At 37.6% G+C, this 20,965-nt stretch overlaps 1 pseudogene; it reads right to left on the bottom strand.

Moving 5' to 3' along the window:
• Positions 1-18,549: 18,549 nt before the first annotated feature.
• Positions 18,550-20,575, bottom strand: LOC124406214 (annotated as a pseudogene).
• Between the last annotated feature and the right edge of the window lie 390 nt (positions 20,576-20,965).

Raw genomic sequence — 20,965 nt, 5'->3', positions numbered from 1 at the left:
GCGACAAATACTACCGCCACTTCATTACATGTCGGTATGTTGAAACGATTTTTATCAACTTTGTCATCTCTCTTCAACCACATTTTCACTTCATGAGCTGGGCAGCCGGTTCTATTCGATAACAGTCTTTCTTTTTGTTCCATCTCGTACATCATATTAAACGCCTTCGCATTTGGATTGACCGTTCGTATATCTTTATCCAATACGCCTAATACCTCTGGCAAGCATCCACTATTGCCGGGATACTGCATACGTATTCTAGTAGCGATTTCGTTATCAATAATATATAATTGACCGTATTTACGTGCTTCATTGGAATGTGGATGAAGTGCATATGTATTATGATACGTTTGTCCACATATACGGAACACAAATGGACCTCGACTTTTAATAGAATCTAATTTAGCACCGAAACTTGCCAATACCAAAGAATTGTTATAATCTCTCAGATTTCTCATAAAATTCCGACTATACGCGTCGGTACCGGTTAGCAATTCTTGAATTTCTTTTGGGCAAGGACTATCTGCTAGAATACATACTTTACCTTTGCGACAGCAAGTACTATACTTTTTATCACTGGGTAATTCACAAATAAAATGTGTAGCATTACGAAACTGACATGAATGATTCATTTTTCCCAAATATTGTAGTTCCACTTCTTCTTCTCTAAAATCTGGATTTTCTAACAAAACCCTTGCTTCAGATATGACAGAAGAAATAGTTCTCCTTTTTTTCGTCAGAGGTGACACCAAGCCTTCTGTCACATTACATTTTCTTTTATCCAAACGTTTCTTCCGAATAGATTCCCTCATTTTCGTTTTATATGTTACAGCGGCCTTAAGTTTGTTAGCCCGTTCTTCCTCGGATTCCTTTGAGCGGCTTTTTTTCATTCTATCCGCATCTTTTTGACGTATCGCTGACGCCTTATTTGTTTCCAGATGTATGGTTTCTCTTTTTTGCTTCTTATACATTGCAGCGGCTGCGAGTCTGTTAGCCCGTTGTTCTTCAGATTCTTTTGCGCGCCTCTTCTTCATTCTATCTGCATGAACGTTGCATAATGCAGTCGTCCGTGTGTCGTCTGCTTTTCCTACGGATCCTGTGATTTTCTTCGTATTTGCTTGCATACATTGAGAATCAGTCCCAGTATTTGTGTTTAGGGGTCGATTCGGTTGCTTCTGCTCCTTATTATACATAGCGACGTTCTTTTCCGATAAACCTATTTCTACCATTGATTTACGTACTTCAATATTCATCTTACTGACTTCCTTCGCAACCTTCACTTGAGTACGTGCTCTGCGAATACCTATTGAAAACGTTTTGCGCGGCATAGTGCTATGCGAAGTGACTTGTATCAATGGAAACGGTATCAAACAATTGGAATTGAACATACTGGAGAAATGCGGTCTTAGTCTGGGAATATCATACTGAACCTCACAAGGATTCACACCATAAACAATAGAAGTTGCAAAAGCTATAGAAAATACACCGCAATCCCAGTAATTATTTTGTTGCTGAACTTTTTCGAACACGACGCGTATATTATCGTAAGGCAATAATTTATTCAAAAATATCTTATGATCATCATGCAATACTCTCTTGTTTGCGCTATCATATACATGTAATACTACTTCGGTATCGTAGTAAACACAAATCCAATGCCCCAATTCAATGGGACCATGAAACAATATTTGTATGCATGCTTCATTTTCCGGAACCCTTCGAATTGATCGCAGAATTTGTCCCAATAAAGTACTCTGCATGCGGTAAGACCTTTGTTGCTCTAATAGATCGCTAAATTTGGCAATGTGTGTATCCAACAACATACCTGCTTGACCAGTTTTCTCCAAGAGCGCCGAATCATCTGAAGATAACTCTACATACCTGTGACAACTCATGGCGATATCACTTTGGACCTTCTTGTATTTTACACTTCCTTACACGTTCGTTCACAAATCACGCACGATATTCTTCAACTGTATGCTTCATACCGAGATGATTGTTTAATTCTTTCACGTATCACTTGCAAACTCAAACACTACATTTGTTATTGACTACGTACAACACTTGCTGGTAATCGCACCTGAAGTGACGATCACATAATACTACAAAACGAACGCAATATAATAAATACCCGACGTCCATATGCTTGTACCCATTTACTCCAATCAGCGTAGGTGTCCTGCGAATCTCTGTCTGCGACGGACACCCGAAGAAACGTTTCTAACTTCGGTGTTATTTAATAGTATGGTATGAACCGTAAGTGTCTCCTAACGCTGAACGTCTGTGCGCCTGACGCACTGAGGCAATCAACCGGAATCACTATCGATCATGTTCAACAACACGAAGAAGTGATATTGTAACATCATACCAAAAAATCACGGCATTTCAAAGAGGTCTGGTACATGGTCCCGAAAATTCACACGGAATCATAATGTTAACAATGATCATGTAAATCCATAACCGCAAGGTTTGAGTAGGGTAAAAGCCGGATAGTGTTAATATATATGGCAATAAAGCACTTTTTACGTTTTGAATCTAGGGACTTTCCCGCTTTATAAGCTCTACACTCTACGTAACTAGAGACTCCATGCTTAATCTTTTTCTCCACTCCGTCGCTCTCTCTCCTTCTTCTTCTGGGACCGTTAGCCGAATATGGACGTATGTAAAACTAAAACGGGCGTTTGCGAAGATAGTGAAATAAAATAAAAAGGAGTAAAATGCAAACCTTCATCTGAACCTAAATAAAACAAACCTCACACATCCCAAACATCACAGGTTATGGGCCCAGATACCGCGGATTGCATTGATAATCGCGGATTATAAAAAGTGAGGTTATACTACGGCGTGGGCAACGCCGGTCGGAAAGTTCAGTTCGGTCCAGTGTTAAACAAAATCAGGGAAACGTCCACTCGGTCAAGATGGATAAAATGTACGTAAATACAGGTGTGAAACTGGAAGGAAGCGGAAACTGGAGCGTATGGAAATTCCAAATAAGAGTCATACTACAAGCCATGGGATTATTCGGTTTGGTCGTAGGAAGTGAGCCAAGGCCGGTTGTAGGCGCACCTGACTACGCTGATTGGGTAGCTAAGGACGGCAGGGCTCAGGGAATAATCGTGACACATCTCCAGGAAAAGGTTATGGTACATATCCTAACCACGAAATCAGCTTCGGAAATGTGGAATAAACTTACGTCGGTGTTTGAAAGAAAGTCTGCAACAAGTTTGCACCTAGAGCAACAAAAGTTTTTTTCATTGAAGTGTGAGGGCGAGGACATTTCGATGTTCTTTGCCAAACTCGAGGAGATTCGGGATAAATTGGCACAACTTGGAGAAATAATCTCTGAAAGGATGATTCTAACAAAAGTGCTAACGTCACTACCACAGAAGTACCAACACTTCGTCGCTGCATGGGAATCGGTTCCAGCCGAAAGCCAGACGATGGCTGAGCTGACGGCACGACTACTCGTCGAAGAAGGAAGAGTTACCGAGAGGGCATCGCAGGACAAGGGGGAATCATCGGTCGCACTAGCAAGCAACAGCGGCTCTCAGGACGTCGCAAAGTGCTATTCGTGCGGACAAGAAGGCCACTTCAAGCGCGACTGTCGGTCAAGCAAAAACCAGTGTAATTATTGTAAGAAGCCCGGGCATCACATAAGCAAGTGTAGGACAAGACTATATAAACTCAAAAAAAAAAGGCAAGAAAAAGACAATTTGGGTCAATCAGACAATAAAAAGGGTAACGCCTACGTAGCTAAGCTAAATAGCAACGAGAGTTGGCTGGTAGATACTGGCGCAAGTGAACACATGTGCCATAAAAAGACAATGTTCACCACCTACTTAGAATTATCAAGCTGGAAAAAGGTAGTGATTGGTGATGGTACAGAGTTAGACGCAATCGGGTGCGGTACAGTCCAAGTAAAAGCGTTCGACGGTGTCGACTGGGTGAACACGACGCTCAATAACGTATTACACGTCCCCAAGATGACCGTGAATCTGTTTTCGGTACGCAGTGTAGCCGACAAGGGTTATCAAATAACGTTTACCAGTGAACAGTGTCAGGTTTTAACGAACGGTCGGGTGACGTCGATCGGGGACAGACATCAGAAACTATATACTATGCGTTTCAAAGGAACGGAACAGGCAGCGGTAAGCTGCGCAAAAGAAAATCTATCGGTGTGGCACGAGCACTTAGGCCATCAAAACAATAACTATGTTAAAGAAATTTTGGACAAACATAATATTACTTACCACGTAGACGATATCCGGTGTGTTGGGTGTGTAAAAGGGAAAATGCACAGAGCTCCATTCAAGAGAAGTGAAACCGTTACAACGCGAACGTGCGAATTGCTACATATGGACACCTGCGGACCTATGGAAGTCGATTCAATCGGAGGATCGAGATATTTTGTGTTAATAAAAGACGATTACTCTAATTACAGGTACGTCCATTGTGTTAAAACAAAACACGACGTTATAGGCAAGGTGAAAAAGTACATTCGTCTAGCCAAACAGGATACAGGCAACAAGGTGAAGATCTGGCGGTCTGATAACGGGTCAGAATTCATCAACAAGGAGCTGGAAGCACTGTGCGAGGAGCTAGGGATTCGACATCAACGGTCAATAGTGTATACACCGCAACAAAACGGTAAGGCAGAACGGGCAATTCGCACTATTAAAGAAGCTGCAATGTCGATGATAATGGCAAAAGGACTTGGCAAAACATTGTGGGCTGAAGCTGTGTCTACGGCAGCTTACGTCTTAAACCGGACAGGGAAAAGTTCAGTGCCTGGAAAAACTCCGTACGAACTTTGGTTCAAAAAGAGTTACGACATAAGCAATTTAAAGACTTTTGGTTCCAAGGTAGACGTTCTCATCCCAGCCCAACGAAGGCTGACGTGGGATCCCAAAAGTATTGAGGGATTGTTCATCGGGTACGGCGAGGACCAAAAGGGGTACAGAGTCTACTTTCCGGCAACTGAGACAGAATGCGAGAAGGTATTAGTCAGACGAGATGTATCGTTCGCTCCAGAAGAAAAACCAATTCTACAAGAGGTAATACTACTCGACCAAAACAACGACGAGGCACGAGAAGAAGAACTCGACGAAGGCGAAGAGGACATACAAGATGACGGTCAATCCGATCGCCAGTCAGGTAGCAGCGTCTTCGAGGAGTGCCAGGAAGTGTTAAGTGACCACAGTGACACGAGTGAATCTAGTGAGTCGTTAGTAGATTTAATATATAATAGACAATAAGACGTGATCCGGGTAAAAGAAAAATAGTGAGACCAAAAAGGTATAATGACTACGAAACAGGGTACGTCAGTGTATTAAACGAACCTACTACTTATGAGGAAGCGGTTGAGAGTGAATACTCAAATGAATGGAAGGATGCTATGTACAATGAGTTGAGTGTTCTGAATGAAAATAATACGTGGACTGTAGTACCCACCCCGGCGAATAAGAAAATTATAGATAGTAAGTGGGTGTATAAAGTAAAGCAAGATAGCAATGGGAATCCATCCCAGTTCAAAGCTCGCCTGGTAGCGAGGGGTTTCCAACAAGCAGAAAATTTTGAAGTATACGATGTTTATTCACCCGTTGCTAAAATCAGTACTTTTAGAATCTTATTAGCTGTAGCAAACAGATTATCTCTACCGGTCCATCAAATGGATGTACGCAGTGCCTTTCTGTACGGCGATATAAATGAAGAAGTTTATATGAAGTTACCAAAGAATTTCGAGAACGAACAAAACACGGTCTGTAAGTTAAACAAATCAATCTACGGCTTGAAAAAATCGCCAAAGTACTGGAACCAAAAGTTTGATGACGTAATAACAAAAAGAGGTTTTATCCGTTCTCACAATGATTTCTGCCTGTACACTAAAATTAATTCTACTACCAAAATGTATTTGTTATTATTTGTAGACGATATCTTAATGTTAAGTACAAATCAAAAAGAAATTGATGACTTAAAAAGGTACCTGGGAAATATTTTCCGTATGAAAGATTTAGGCTTAGTATCGAATTATCTAGGCATAAGAGTAACTCAAAATTTAGATATAGGGATTACGGAACTGAGCCAAGCCACATATCTAAGACAAGTGCTACGCAAGTTTGGTATGGAGGATTCCAAGCCTATGGCAACGCCTATGGAAAATAAATTTCAGTTTGTCAAACCAGACGAGAGCAATCCAGAATTAGAGTCAAGATGTAGACAGATAATAGGCAGTTTGATGTACGCAGTCTTAGGAACCAGACCAGACTTGTGTACCAGTATCTCGTACTTAAGCCGATACCAAAATTATGCAAATGATAAATTAATTACAGCACTTAAAAGGGTGCTCAGATATATTAAAGGCACTCTACACCTAAAATTAGTCTATAAAAAAAATGTTCAAGCAAAAACGCTTATCGCTTACGTCGACTCGGATTGGGGTAATGATGTGAATGATAGAAAATCAACGTCGGGATTTATATTCAAACTTTTTGGATGTACAGTTGCTTGGTCATCGAAAAAACAACAAACAGTCAGCTTATCTTCAACTGAGGCTGAATGCATTGCGCTAAGCTCCGCTGTAGTTGAAGCTTGTTGGCTTTCTAACCTTTTAAAAGATTTTAGAATTACTAGCGATCCAGTCAAATTACATGTTGACAACCAAGCAGCTATCGGATTAGGAAATAATCCGGAAAATAACAAACGTGTAAAACACGTTGACATAAAGTTTAATTTTATCAAGGACGCAATCGACAAGAAGTTGATAGTTCTTGAATATGTGAAATCGGAAGAACAAACAGCCGATCTGTTCACTAAGCCGCTAAGCAAAGAAAAATTCACTAAATTTTTGAAAGACTTGACACTTATGTAACCAAAGCTGTTGAGTCAACATTCCTACAAATTGAAATATTAATGTTCCTTACAATGCTGTGATTAAGGAAAAAAAAAAAAAAAATTATATATAATATGTTATTTATAACTGCGTAAGCTCAAAACAAGGGGGCGAAAGCGCAGATTCGTTATGTACAATATATTCTTTTGGTGTGTAAACCATTGCTCCTTCGGTACGTAAACGGAAAACAAGGAAAAACGAGGAGAGACTTTATTGAGAGGGCGTGTTAATATATATGGCAATAAAGCACTCTTTACGTTTTGAATCTAGGGACTTTCCCGCTTTATAAGCTCTACACTCTACGTAACTAGAGACTCCATGCTTAATCTTTTTCTCCTCTCCGTCGCTCTCTCTCCTTCTTCTTCCGGGACCGTTAGCCGAATATGGACGTATGTAAAACTAAAACGGGTGTTTGCGAAGATAGTGAAATAAAATAAAAAGGAGTAAAATGCAAACCTTCATCTGAACCTAAATAAAACAAACCTCACACATCCCAAACATCACAGATAGTTACCCCACTTTTCGAAAAAGCTTTATTTTCTTTAAATATGAACTTGCTGACAATTATTCAGTATGTATTTTATGACATAGGTCTTTTATCTTTTATAATAGCATATTTTTGTATACATAATTAACAATGGTTTTGAATAAATACTATTTTATTTCACCTCTCGGAGAAGGGGATAGTTGCCTACTATGGCGGTTAGTAGCCTAGCGTGGAAAATGCTTCGGGGATACTCGCCTCGTGCGGGCCAGTAACCTCGGTATGATTTTTATTCTGGATGAAAAGAAATTTACATCAATCAAAGTGATCTTTATTATTTATTTAACAGTCTTCATCATTCATTGAGATCTTTTATTTGGTACAATTTCAAATATTAATTAACATTATTAAATAGTTTTCAGTTTTGATGATTTAAATTATAAAAATATTATTCAAACTTAAAGTTATGTAAGTTGTTATGAAATATTAGCATTTATCTTAATAATACAACAATTTGGTAATCAACTTTGATGTTAACATTAATTTTTACCAGAAGCTAAGGTTTGTATCTTTCCACGTCTCACACAATAGCGTTTGAATGTTGTACACGTTTCATGCAACCACACCCGACACATCTCACATTGAATCCAATCTGATTTTGATCTAGTTAATTTGTAATTATCAAAATATTTTACGCAATAATTATCCTTTTTTTCGTCTCAATTGTTCAAAGGCAAGTGCTAAGCTATCTTCTGTCCAGTTGATGTTGCGTGGCAACATTACAATGCGATTTGCGAGGCATTTTGCTTATCTAGAATAAATACATAAAACAGTTAAGTAGATATTTATTTAATTTACAACAAGTTAGAGTCACAGTGAATTCTACAAAAACAACAAAAAAATAAAATCCGTCTTTGCTTGTTCAAAAATTTTCAGTCACTCTAGGGGCAACTATCCGCGAAAGTAAGTAGGGCAACTATCCTTTTTGATGCGGATACTTGCCCTTTTTATTTGCGAAATAAATAAAAATTATTCAGCAATAAAACATAATGAACAATGTAATGTAAATTCTAATGCATGCAAAGAAACAAAAAGTTGACTGAAACCACGATCAGTAATAGAAATATTCAATAGAAATTACTTACCAATGTAATTATAACACCCGTCAAAGTTTCGCCGCGGAAGGTTTTTGCTGACACGGACAAAACACGTGCGCCTATTCCGATGGCTTGTACGGCATTGAGGCCTGCAGGACGGTCACTACTTATTGTAGTAAAGCGCCAATACAACTTATATTCCTAACATAGTTTAATCAAAACCGGGGCATGTATCCGTCCGAGGCAACTATCCGGCTTTTACCCTAATAAATAGTATTACTATCGTCCAAAAATTTTATATCATCATGCCAAGCAATCTGGACAAAGTCTACACCCTTGAAATTGAATCTTTTTTATTTCGGAGGGGTGCGGTTCGTCTTCACGTAGCACTCATACACACTCCAACCTGGGGTTCCGGATATTTTTGAACATTAATACGCTAACAATAGAATATATACTAACAATGTGTTCAAGATACGCGAAGTTGAATTAAACAAATCCTTCACTTCTATGTACTAAAACATAATTAGCGTCATACTGGTGCTCTCGCTGCATTGTTTGTTTTAGCGGGTTTTTGAATATTCGAAGTATACAGTGTACCAATATGCATTCAAACCTATTACAACACAATGACTTCTATATGTATCACACATCACCTCAGACTGTGTGCCCTTAAAATAAAATAGGTAAATCAATTGAAATTCTCCAACTTGTTAACATAATACACCACTGGTTAACGAATACGTGTGATTCATTTAACATATTCGACGAAATAACAAACAAACGGTGTCATCGATATATATATTGACCACATTCCTACAGAGTATCAAACTAAAATTGACATTTGTGACAAACACTAATCGTAATAGCATACATCACTTAATAAATTTACATTCTATGAACTCCTCATCGGCGGTACCTATGTTTTATTTCATTTGAAAATTGCAATAGAAATAAAATCCATTGATAAAAAAATTAATTCTCACTGTAATAGCAACTATGAAACTATACCATAATAAACAAAAATAAAGAATTTCCATTCCGCAACATTCAATACATTGTTTTACGCATACTTTACTTTGGATATCCTTTCCCATATAGCATGATACACAAATATTAATCGAAAATGTTATTGCAATATATTGTAATAACAACAAAATTTTGTAAACTTCATTAGATTATTTGCACCGTTATTTATTCAGCATAAACCTGTCAGCATTATTTTATGTTATCGGATGAAGTAATAAGAAAAAATTTAAACCTATGCACAAATTTTTAATCAGCAATACACATTACAGCAACCAAAAATCCATTTTGTTATTGAAATTAAATATCTTGTTACTGCAGATTTTCAATGTCCGCCTTCGCCAAAATTTCATCCCATTGATCACCTGAAAAAAATAACGTTCTCAACGCGCACCTACAATTGTTACCGATATTTTCAGAATTCACGTGCTGATTCGGAGTATAAATAAGCTATCGTTAACATTATCAATTGGATATTTACATTGTTTTGCTTTCACCTATATATATAGGTCTTTCCATATCAACTTGACCAATGATTTTAGTAAACCACTTCTGATTTGCTTCTTAAATTTTTACATAATTTCCTAACCTCAGAAACGTCAATTTTAACATTTTCAGATTCCCCCTTGACTGTCTATTTTTCGTGATTACTTACAGCTATTTTGAAATCGGTAATTTCAAATAATATTTGAATTTCCATTCGGCTCATTTTGAAACCCGTCCACAATAAACGGATTTTTATTTAAATATTTTCAGCACGTCAAACATTTTTAATATACAAAATAACATGCTTGAACGTTTCCGAAATCTCGGAAAATCAGCAAATACTCTGTACTCAACTCCCAGTTCTTTCGACATACGAATTATCAGAACGTTATCTGAATCAGGCTATGATACTATAAATACGCTCATAGTATTTTAAGTTGAAAATCACACACACTACCCTTTTTGAAAGCGGCAATGGCCCGCCGAGCTGCCCGCACGAAAGCTTTGCGCGATTCTGGAATCAAAATGCAAACAACTTAATTTTGGAAATAAAACTCAAGCAATAAATGCACAGCGATTAACGAATTCAATAATTTTCTGGTCCTACTAAAAGTAGTACAATCAAATCTGACAGCACTGATGATTTTACTCACTTTTTTCTTTGGCCGGAGCCATGGCCGTCTTTTTTGTGGAATCTGAAATGTGAAAATAACAAACTTCAGAGACGACATAACTTTCAATAAGTGATTTTTATGCAACTAATAGTTCATCCTTGAAAAAATATCCAAACGAAGAACGTGCAATCCACGCAATCAATAACTTTCAGATCACTATTACAATATAACAGACTTTTACGATTTTTGCCAATTATCATCCCTGATTTCCTTTAAAATATCAATATTGTTTGATGAACAAAGCTAATCACAACACAGGTCTTTTGTAAACCAATCATGCAATAGGAAAAAGTAAAGTCACAATAACAATCAATCAGGGGCTAAAAATGGTCCAAGACTTGAAAAGAACAAAATACGCTATTGTCACGGACTCTATGTCGACGCTTCTAGCGACCAAAAATCCAGACACCGATGACTTCAAGATTCAAGAAATACAAAGGATCTTTTCAACATTATACCCTATGGAAATTAAACTGATTTGGGCACCATCTCACAAAAGCATACGCGGAAACGAGGAAGCTGACAACGCAGCAAAAAGAGCCGCCCTATCCCCAACCTCGCCTATAACAGAACCCATATCAGTTAACGAGGGTAAACGTGTCTTTCGTAAAGCTGCAAGTGACCTGTGGGACGAAATGTGGCGAAACGCCGGTAACAGCAAATTACATCGAAACCGGAATAATATTCACGAGCCATCTCCTCACATCGGTACGAATAGAAGAGACCAGTGTGTAATTAACCGTCTGCGCATTGGACACACGAACGTCACCCACAGCCACCTATTTTCAAAAAAAAAACCGCAACTGAATGCAACGTTTGTAAATCTCCGCTAACAGTCCAACATATTATCATCGACTGCCCATCCCTACAAAGTGTGCCCCAAGACCTCAGTATACCATTAGACTTAAAAACTTGTTTCAGTGATGTAATACAGTGCAAAAAAGTGATAGAACTTGTAAAACAATCTAACCTATACGACATGATATAAACAGAACAATTTAGTTATTCGTTATTACTGCGCTGAAAACCATGCCGTTGATGCGACGTTAAATAAACGCTGGGGAAAAAAAACAGAAAAATAACAATCAATGAATCGCCACACGCCATATATAATCTGCGCTAATCGTATGGCTTGTTTACCAAAAAGTGTGTAATCCCAAAGACTACTTGTACAAATGCGTATAAGCTACCTATATTCGTCCTTACATAACCAGCACTAATCATTTTTTCGTCGTTCGTTTATTTGCGGTATTTATTGAATACTGCGGGGCAAGAAATAAGTAAATAATTCACAATCGGTAGCCTGCGACGTCCCAGGGACAGCATCTTCCATGGCAGAAGGCGTGCTGCGTTCCGACATGTCTACTCTTTATGTATTGCAATTTCTTCTGAAACGTACGTGTGACTTAATTAGTGTAAAATACTCACAGTATAGCAATTTCTATGATAAATTAAATTAAATAAATTGAATAACAGTTTCCACTATCTTACCGTGTGTATAACTGGTGAGTGATACGATAGGAACTGAGGCGCCGAGCGGGCGATTTTCGATGAATACAATGTGAATTAATACACAGACAGACAGATCATAGATTATATATATCATATACAATGGATTACTAATTACCACTACATCTAAACTACGCACCTACGTATATATAGCCGAGGTACTTTTTCTTTCCCTTCCAAGAAAACAGGATTTCTGAAATAACATAATATTTTGAAAATCTACTACGTCGTCTACCTCATATACGAAACTCGTGTTATAATTCTTATTGAGAAATACCTCAATTATTATTATACTGATTTTCATACATACCATACATACCTACAATAAGTTTTAGCGTGCACCTGGGGCAAACGACCAAAATTACAGCCTATGTTGGCACCCATCCCTACTGAAAATATTCATGTAATGTATCATGTGAAAAAGTATAATAGATCACATAATAAATCACGAAAACTTATGATCGATTTCAACATATGATTTATTACAACGTATTTTTGAACATGAGTTATTAGGTTTTGCAAATTGTTTTGTAAATATTAGTAACCAACAAAACTGCGATTATAAGAGAAACGGGCGTGTGATTTTTGAACATTAGTCCTAAAGGTCAAAAGTTACCAGGTCACGTACCTGGACAGCCAGATCTCCGGAGCGAGGAAACCGCAGTTAGTTGTACCTGGTTTCATGTATTACTATTGAATTATTCAAGCTTTTTTAATACGAACTTGACAATGTGGCTATATTACCTTTGAAGGTGAAAAATTACCAGGTTAAGGATCTGGAGCGCAGGAACTACGTAGCGCTTGTCTGGAGGTCATGATCCACCAGGTGGAGGACCCGGACAGCTAGAACTGAAAGGTGGCACGTCAAAACGGTGTAAGTGCCATCATTACGATTTTTCAGGAGACCAAATAAACTGTCCCAAAATATATTTCGCGTGCCAGTGTAAGTCCACGGTTTGTGCTAACTTTTGTTTTCAACTTTGAATGCTGATTGAAAGCACAATTATGATATTAAATTTGTGAAACAGATATAAATCGCAAACTTGAACCTTAAAAAATCAGACCCGGTTATAGATTTTTAAGTTTGAACAAAATTTCAAATACTACGGGACAAAATGGCGCACTAAGAAGGGATGGCAAACGGTGTAAGTGTTGAAATGAACATAATTTGCTAACAAAATCGTGAATATTTGCTGAAAAAACAGTAATATTTTTTGAAAGAACCAATAAATAGTATTGCAACTTCATTGATTTATCGGAGTAAATCCTCATAATATATCCTGGCCTGTGGAGGTATGAAGTGGAGCATATCGGCGAGATCCTTTCTTACCCGATCCCTTCTAACTCACACCGTTTGTGAGTGACAACTTATTATAACTTTGGGAACGAATTTTTCTCAGCCATATCGTTAAGCAAGGATGCGCGTATTAATTTTCAATAATTAAAATTAAAAAAAACTATTTTCGATATTTTTACCGTTTTGCCCTGCTACCCTCCAACTATACTTTATAAACATTCTGAAATCCACAAAATCTCTCCGAGTATGGTAATCAATACGTAAAACAATTGATCAGATAAAAGAATACAGACAATAAGTACGTGTGAGAATAATCATAATATAAATTTAATTTTTTTGTATTAGATGAAATACAAAGATTTTCTTTCATCAGAATCCAAGTTCTTGCGCTGCTCCTGAAAAAAATAACATTATTAATCAGCACCTAGGATTATGATCGATTTTTGTTTGATCAATACGGAGATTGTAAATATGAATGAGCTATCATTAAAATTATCACTTGGTCATTTCCTTTGTTTTGCTTTGACCTATAGATGAGGCTTTACATGTCAACTTGACCAATGATTTCGTTTCGCCACTTTTGATATGCTGAGAAATATGTATCTGATAAACTTATTTGAAAACGAATAATTGACCATTGACTTTTGTAATAATAGTTCAGTGTAACAAAATTGTACCTTCAACTGATTTTTTTAACTTTTCGTATTATTATGCAATAACTGGGTTCTTACCACTTTAATACTTCTTTTTAGCAAACATGCTGTTCAGTAGCATTGCGAAATTGTCGGCTACCGCGCGTTTGCGATAGTATTCCGCCCTTCTCTGTCTGTATTGCTGAACACTCACGCCAGCACGCGTCCCTCGTCGGTTGAATCTTTCTGTAAAAATATAAAAATACTTTTACCAACCATACGTTATATCATTTTTTGATGCAAATTATTGTTATCAATAATATTTTCACCTGAGCGAATACTTTACCATGTAAGCAAATGATAAACGCATAAAATGCATTGCAAACGAAGCATTTCACGCCAAGTTCACCCAAAGTTGAACCCTTGCCAACTTTAATATTATTCAAAGATCGTTATGCAATTTCCCTAACTCCGAAACAGTCTCTATCATACAATATAATACATACACATAATTTTTTTGAATGAAATTGCCACAGCAACCATTAGAAAGAATTCTCATCCTAACTGATAACATTTGTGACGTTTAGTTGGTACTTTAACATAGTAGATAAATCAGTAACTCACGGTCGATGGCTTGAGAGGACCCGGCTTATGATGATTCCCGACGTCGGGAAGATTCACGGCGATCGACGCGAGAAGAGCCGTCCACTATTTTGGCACACAGAAAGTAACAACTTTAGAAATTGAAGTACACTCATTCATACGATCGAGGGTGTACGATATTATCCAAAATATAGAAGCCTCATAACGCATGGTGGAAATGACTTCATTGAATCACATGATGAAAACGTCTAGTAACGATGATTCTCTATTTTTCTGCGGTGTTGACGTTTGTGGGCTTTGCTTGGTACTTTGTAGGCCCAGCTACAAAAATATTCACATGCAAGAGGTGTCATAAGAAAACCACCCGCGCCATAACTTGGAGAATAATTTCATATGATATAGTGACATGTTTTTCACTCGAGTTTATTATTTATAACTTTGAAATTAACAATTTTATGCACAAATTCACTTTTTTTTTCATTTTTTGCTTATAAAATTAGAACTGCCAGCGTAATTGCGATGGTGTCAGCAGAGAAATTGTAGGAAATGAACAGACGAAGAAAATGATAGGTTGAGCAACTCGATCGGACCGTTAGTTTAGGAGAAAGCTTTTTTTTTTGAGTTGTAGCGTATACCCTCCGGCCAGTATTAGTTTTTAATATAAACTTTATATGTGCAAAAAGCAGGCACTGCCCAATGCATAGTTTCTGATCTGCAGCCATTTTAATTTTTTACCATGCAATTTTTCAGTAGGCCTGAATGCGACAGGTATGGTCTGATTTCAATTTTCAAAAACGATTTCGAAAGTGAAATTTTCATACTTCAAAACGTTCATCTTCGTTTTGCATAAAAACGCTGAAAAATATGTTCTAAATGAAGCTGAACATCACGAGAAACGGCCGAGCGCGCGAGAGTAGATAAAGAGTGGGGAAGAGCAGCAGCCGCAACAGTATTACTATACATGCTTCTCCTTGCCTGCTGCTGCTGCTGATTGCACTTTCCGAATCGTTTTTTCACAATTGTAATCGAACCATACCTGTCACATTCAAGCCTGCTGGAAAATTGCGTAGTAAAAAATAAAATGGTCGCAGATCAAAAACTATGCATCGGACTCATTGCAGCTAGTTTTATGTTAACAACTAATACTGGCCGAAGGATATACGCTACAATTCAAAAGAAAACTTTTCTCCTAAACTAACGGTCTGATCGAGTTGTTCGACCTCTCATTTTCTTCATCTATTCATTTCCTACAATTTCTCTGTTGACACCATCGCAATTACGCTGGCAGTTTTAATTTTATTGGCAAAAAACTGAAAAAGAGTAATTTTCTGCGTAAAATTGTTAATTTTAAAGTTATAAATAATAAACTCGAGTGAAAAACATGTCACTGTACCATATGAAATTATACTCCAAGTTATGGCGCAGGTGGTTTTCTTCTAACACTCTTTACAAAAAGGCAGCATTATGGCAATAAATAAATCAGTAACTCACGGTTGATGGCTCGAGAGGATTCGCGCCGTGATGCTTCCCAACGCAAGTCGCGTCGGGAAGATTCACGGCGATCGATGCGAGAAGAGTCGTCCAATATTTTGGCACATAGAAAATAATAACTTTAGAAAGTACACTCATTCATACGATCGATGGTATATAACAATAGACAAAATATATAAGCCTGATAACGCATAATGAAAATGATTTCATCGAATCACATTATAAAAACGACCAGTATCGATGATTCTTTATTTTTCTGCGGTGTCGACGTTTGTGGCCTTTACTTGGTTCTTTATGGCTATAAATAAATCAGTAACTCACGGTCATTGGTTCGGGAAGACTCGCGCCGTGATGATATTCCCGACGTCGGGAAGTTTCACCGCGATTGACGCGAGACGAGTCGTCTACTATTTTGGCACACAAAAAATAACAACTTTAGAAATTCAAGTACACTGATTCATACAATCGATAATGAACAACAATATACAAAAAATTACAATAGTGGAAAATAAAATCCCAAAATTCGAATAAACACAATATATTGATCTACATTACGTGAACCGAATCAACCCGTAAAATTTGTTCCATGTAATCCCAAAAATTACGTGTACAAATGCGTATGAGCTACCAATATTCGTCCTTACGTAACCACCACTAATAATTTTTTCGTCTTTTTTTCATTTGCGGTATTTACTGAATACTGTGGGGCAAAAAATAAGTAAATAACTCGCGATCGGTAGCCTGCAATGTCTCAGGGACAGCATCTTCCGTGGCAGATGTGTCCGCTGATTTGGCTGCAGACGTATTGCTGCTGTACACCATCATTTTCATTTTTAAGTATTATGGTTTTTTTTCTAAAATGTACATGTTACTTAGTTAGTGAAAAATACTCACAGTATTGCAATTTCTATGATAAATCAAATAAATTGAATAATGGTTTCCACTATCTTACCGTGTGTATAACTGGTGAGTGATACGACAGGAACTGAGGTGCCGAGCGGGCGATTTTCGATGACTATAATGTGAATTAACACACAACAGACAGATCATAGATTATATAGGTATATCGTACACAATAGATTACTAATTCCCACTACATCTATACTACGTACCCACGCATATATAGCCGAGGCACTTTTCCTTTCCCTTCCAAGTAAACAGGATTTCTGAAATAACATAATATTTTGAAAATCTACTACGTCGTCTACCTCATACACGAAACTCATGTTATAATTTTTATTGAGGAATACCTCAATTATTATTATACTGATTAGCATACATACCGTACATACCTACAATAAGTTTTAGCGTGGGCCTGGGGCAAACGACCAAAATTACAGCCCATGCTGTGACCCATACCTACTGAAAATATTCATGTGATGTATCATGTGAAAAAGTATAATAGATCACATAATAAATCACGAAAACTGATGATCGATTTCAACATATAATTTATTACAACGTATTATTGAACATGAGTTATTAGGTTTTGCAAATTGTTTTGTAAATATTGGTAACCAACAAAACTGCAATTATAAGAAAAACGGGCGTGTAACGTCGCGTATCTAATGGTATGAGGTCGTATGCACCAATATACGACCTTTCACCACGTATAAAGGTAGAAGGGCTCAACGTTTCTTTTTTCTTCGTGTATCGGCGAAAAATTTCAAAATGTGTTTATAAAAGTTCAAATTACAAAACTGATCAACTAACGGGGTAAAAGATCACAAGAAAGTTACGCCCTTTCATTTCTAACACTTTCAAAAAGAATTATGATCAGTAATGGTATAAGTTCGTACCCACCATTGTCTCGTTTTTCATCGAAAACTGTGTCAAAACTTCTGAAACGCAAGGATCAATAAATTTTGTTTTATTAGCCGAAAAAATATTCAGCGATTAAGGTGAAAGTTCATATTGACAATTTTTTCGTTTTTCGATTAAAAGCAGTGTTAAACCCTCTGCAACGCATGGACCAATCCATTCCTGAGATCGAGTTTCCGACGTCTTTGGACAGTTTTCGCTCAAAAACGCAACAAAGGTGGATGCGACCTTATATCAATAACAAACGGAACGAACAAACTCAAAGATTGATTATGAAAGGGCTTATCCACCAAACATACGACCTTTCACCTTCATTTATATTTTCGGATAATTTCAATGAATCTATGCCTTTTGCACTCTCATACTCAGAGCGTACGGCGTAAAAAAATTATACGTTTTTTTACCACCGAAATCGGCTTTTTGGCAGATACTACGTTATACCATTAGACACGGGATGTATTACTACTGAATTATTCAAGCTTTTTTGATACAAATTTATTAATATGCCCATATTACTCTTAAAGGTCAGAAGTCACGAAGTTAAGGACCTGGAGCGCAAAAAATACGGAGCGCTGGTTCTGGAATTCTGAATTCCACGATGTAGGTCACCAAGTCAAGAACCTGGAGCGCAGAAATTACGGAGCGCTGGTCCTAGAATTCTAAATTCACCAAGTGGAGGACCTGGAGCGCAGGATCTACGGAGTGCTGGTCCTGGGATTCTAAATTCACCAGATAATGGACCTGGAGGACAGAAACAACGAAGCGCTGATCCTGGAATTCGAAATTCACCAGGTAAAGAACCTGGAGCGCAGGAACTACGGAGCGCTGGTCCTGGAATTCGAAATTCACCAAGTAACGGACCTGGAGCGCAGTAACTACAGAGCGCTGATCCTGGAATTCGTAATTCACCAGGTAAAGGACCTGGAGCGCAGGAACTACGGAGCGCAGATCCTGGAATTCGAAATTCACCAGGTAAAGAACCCGGAGCGCAGGAACTACGGAGCGCTGGTCCTGAAATTCAAAATTCACCAGGTAAAGGACCCGGAGTGCAGGAACTACGGAGCGCTGGTCCTAGAATTCGTAATTCACCAGGTAAAGGACCTGGAGCGCAAGAACTACCGAGCGCTGGTCCTGGAATTCAAAATTCACCAGGTAAAGGACCCGGAGTGCAGGAACTACGGAGCGCTGGTCCTTGAATTCGTAATTCACCAGGTAAAGGACCTGGAGCGCAAGAACTACCGAGCGCTGGTCCTCGAAATCTGCGGAGCGCGATTTTCATACGTTCTCTCTACCGCGCAGTTGTTTCCGGACTGAGAAATTCGGCTAGCTGATTTTTGTCGTTGACGATTTCTATTGATAGATGACGTCAGAGTGAAAATGACGTCACTCTCTGAACATCCGAACATTCACAAATTTTCGCCTTCGAACTTTAATATATAGATAATATATAGATTTTTCTCGGCCTATGATCCTCTTGGTGTAAGCTTCTCCATAGTTTGCACATGGCATACGTCTTGTCATTCATAATGTTAAACTATAAGAAGGATTGAGCGACGAGGTCACGTATTTTCTTTGTTTTGATTATCAATTGATTTGTGTAAAATATGACTGTAGTGACGCAAAATATTATCAATCTTTCCAATACGTATGTATATTAAAATATAATCCAATTCCAGTGATATTTCGGGTTTTAAGAACTTTTTACTTCGTCTCCACAAATTTTCACAAAGGCAAATACAATAACATAATCACTTGTAATCAGCGAACAACTAGATAATGGACGTTGTACTCCAGAAACACGGCTCTCGACAGATTTATCAATTGCCCGAAGGTCTACATGAACTTTGCGCTGATATTTCCCGTGAGGTATAGTATCCCTATGAATAATTTGATTTCAAATCCATATTTCAACGTGGAACATGTATAAATCTTTTTCTGTGTATACGTGTGATATTTGCTTCTGAATTATTTTTTCCTGACAAGTATTCGAGCGTCGTGAGGAAGGAAATTGTAGCACAACTTTTGAAAGTTGTTGAAAAATTAGGCTCTGCTATCACTTGATAGCCAGAGACAACCGTTTAAATAATCAGGATGGCTTGAAATTTTAAGAGTCTGATTTTTGTTCGAAGATGAAAAAATTTGAACCAAAGTGAATGCAAAAGTGACTCTAAAGTAGCGGGTGTATATTAATACACTTTTTATTTATTCATTTCAAATTCAAATGATACTTTTTCAACAATACAAACCCTATCTATCTGAGCTCAATGCTGAATCTGTGCAGTTGATAGTTTTATTGTGCTTTAGATAGGTACCTAACTAAATATTCCCTTACCTTCATCTTCCTTTCATCAATTTTTTCCACGCTATCTTATCTGCGAAAAAGCATGAGAATTTATTTTAAAACGTAAAACTAGACACAAATAACCTTTGCCTCGTAACAGCTTTAATGTGTAGTAGTTAGGGAGCTGGGTCCCAAAATTTCTAAATGATTTGTTCGTTTGGCAGACCTTAATAATATCAATTTTTTTGTACCATAAGAAACATTAAGGACCACGTCTACCACCATGACAGCCCTGCGTTGTCAATTGACAGCGCTTCAAAAATGTAAAAAAAAGGTGCGCTAAGTCATTTGTTCGTGTCTGCCTCTTGGACTGATGGTCAGAATCATCCTGGAAACGATCAAAATCCAGAGGCAGACATCCAGACCCCTGATTTTCCAAAGGCAGACCATTTGAATATAATTTTTTTTTAACTCTACGCTCGCGCCAAGCCACAAGTAAAAAATTCCACGCCTACAAAATCTTAATGAAAATAATTAAGGTTACACACGGAGAGAAAAATCAAGCTTTGAAACGATGAACCTTCATGCTTTCGGACTTGTAATTTTTACATGCTTTCAAAGCATGAATTTCACGAGTTTAACCGGTGAATTCATTGTTTAAAAGCAAGATTCTAT

This window comes from Diprion similis, chromosome 5, assembly GCF_021155765.1.
Source record: "Diprion similis isolate iyDipSimi1 chromosome 5, iyDipSimi1.1, whole genome shotgun sequence".
NCBI lineage: Eukaryota > Metazoa > Arthropoda > Insecta > Hymenoptera > Diprionidae > Diprion > Diprion similis.
The sequence above is the reverse complement of the archived record's forward strand: the minus strand, read 5'-3'. Positions and strand labels throughout refer to the sequence as shown.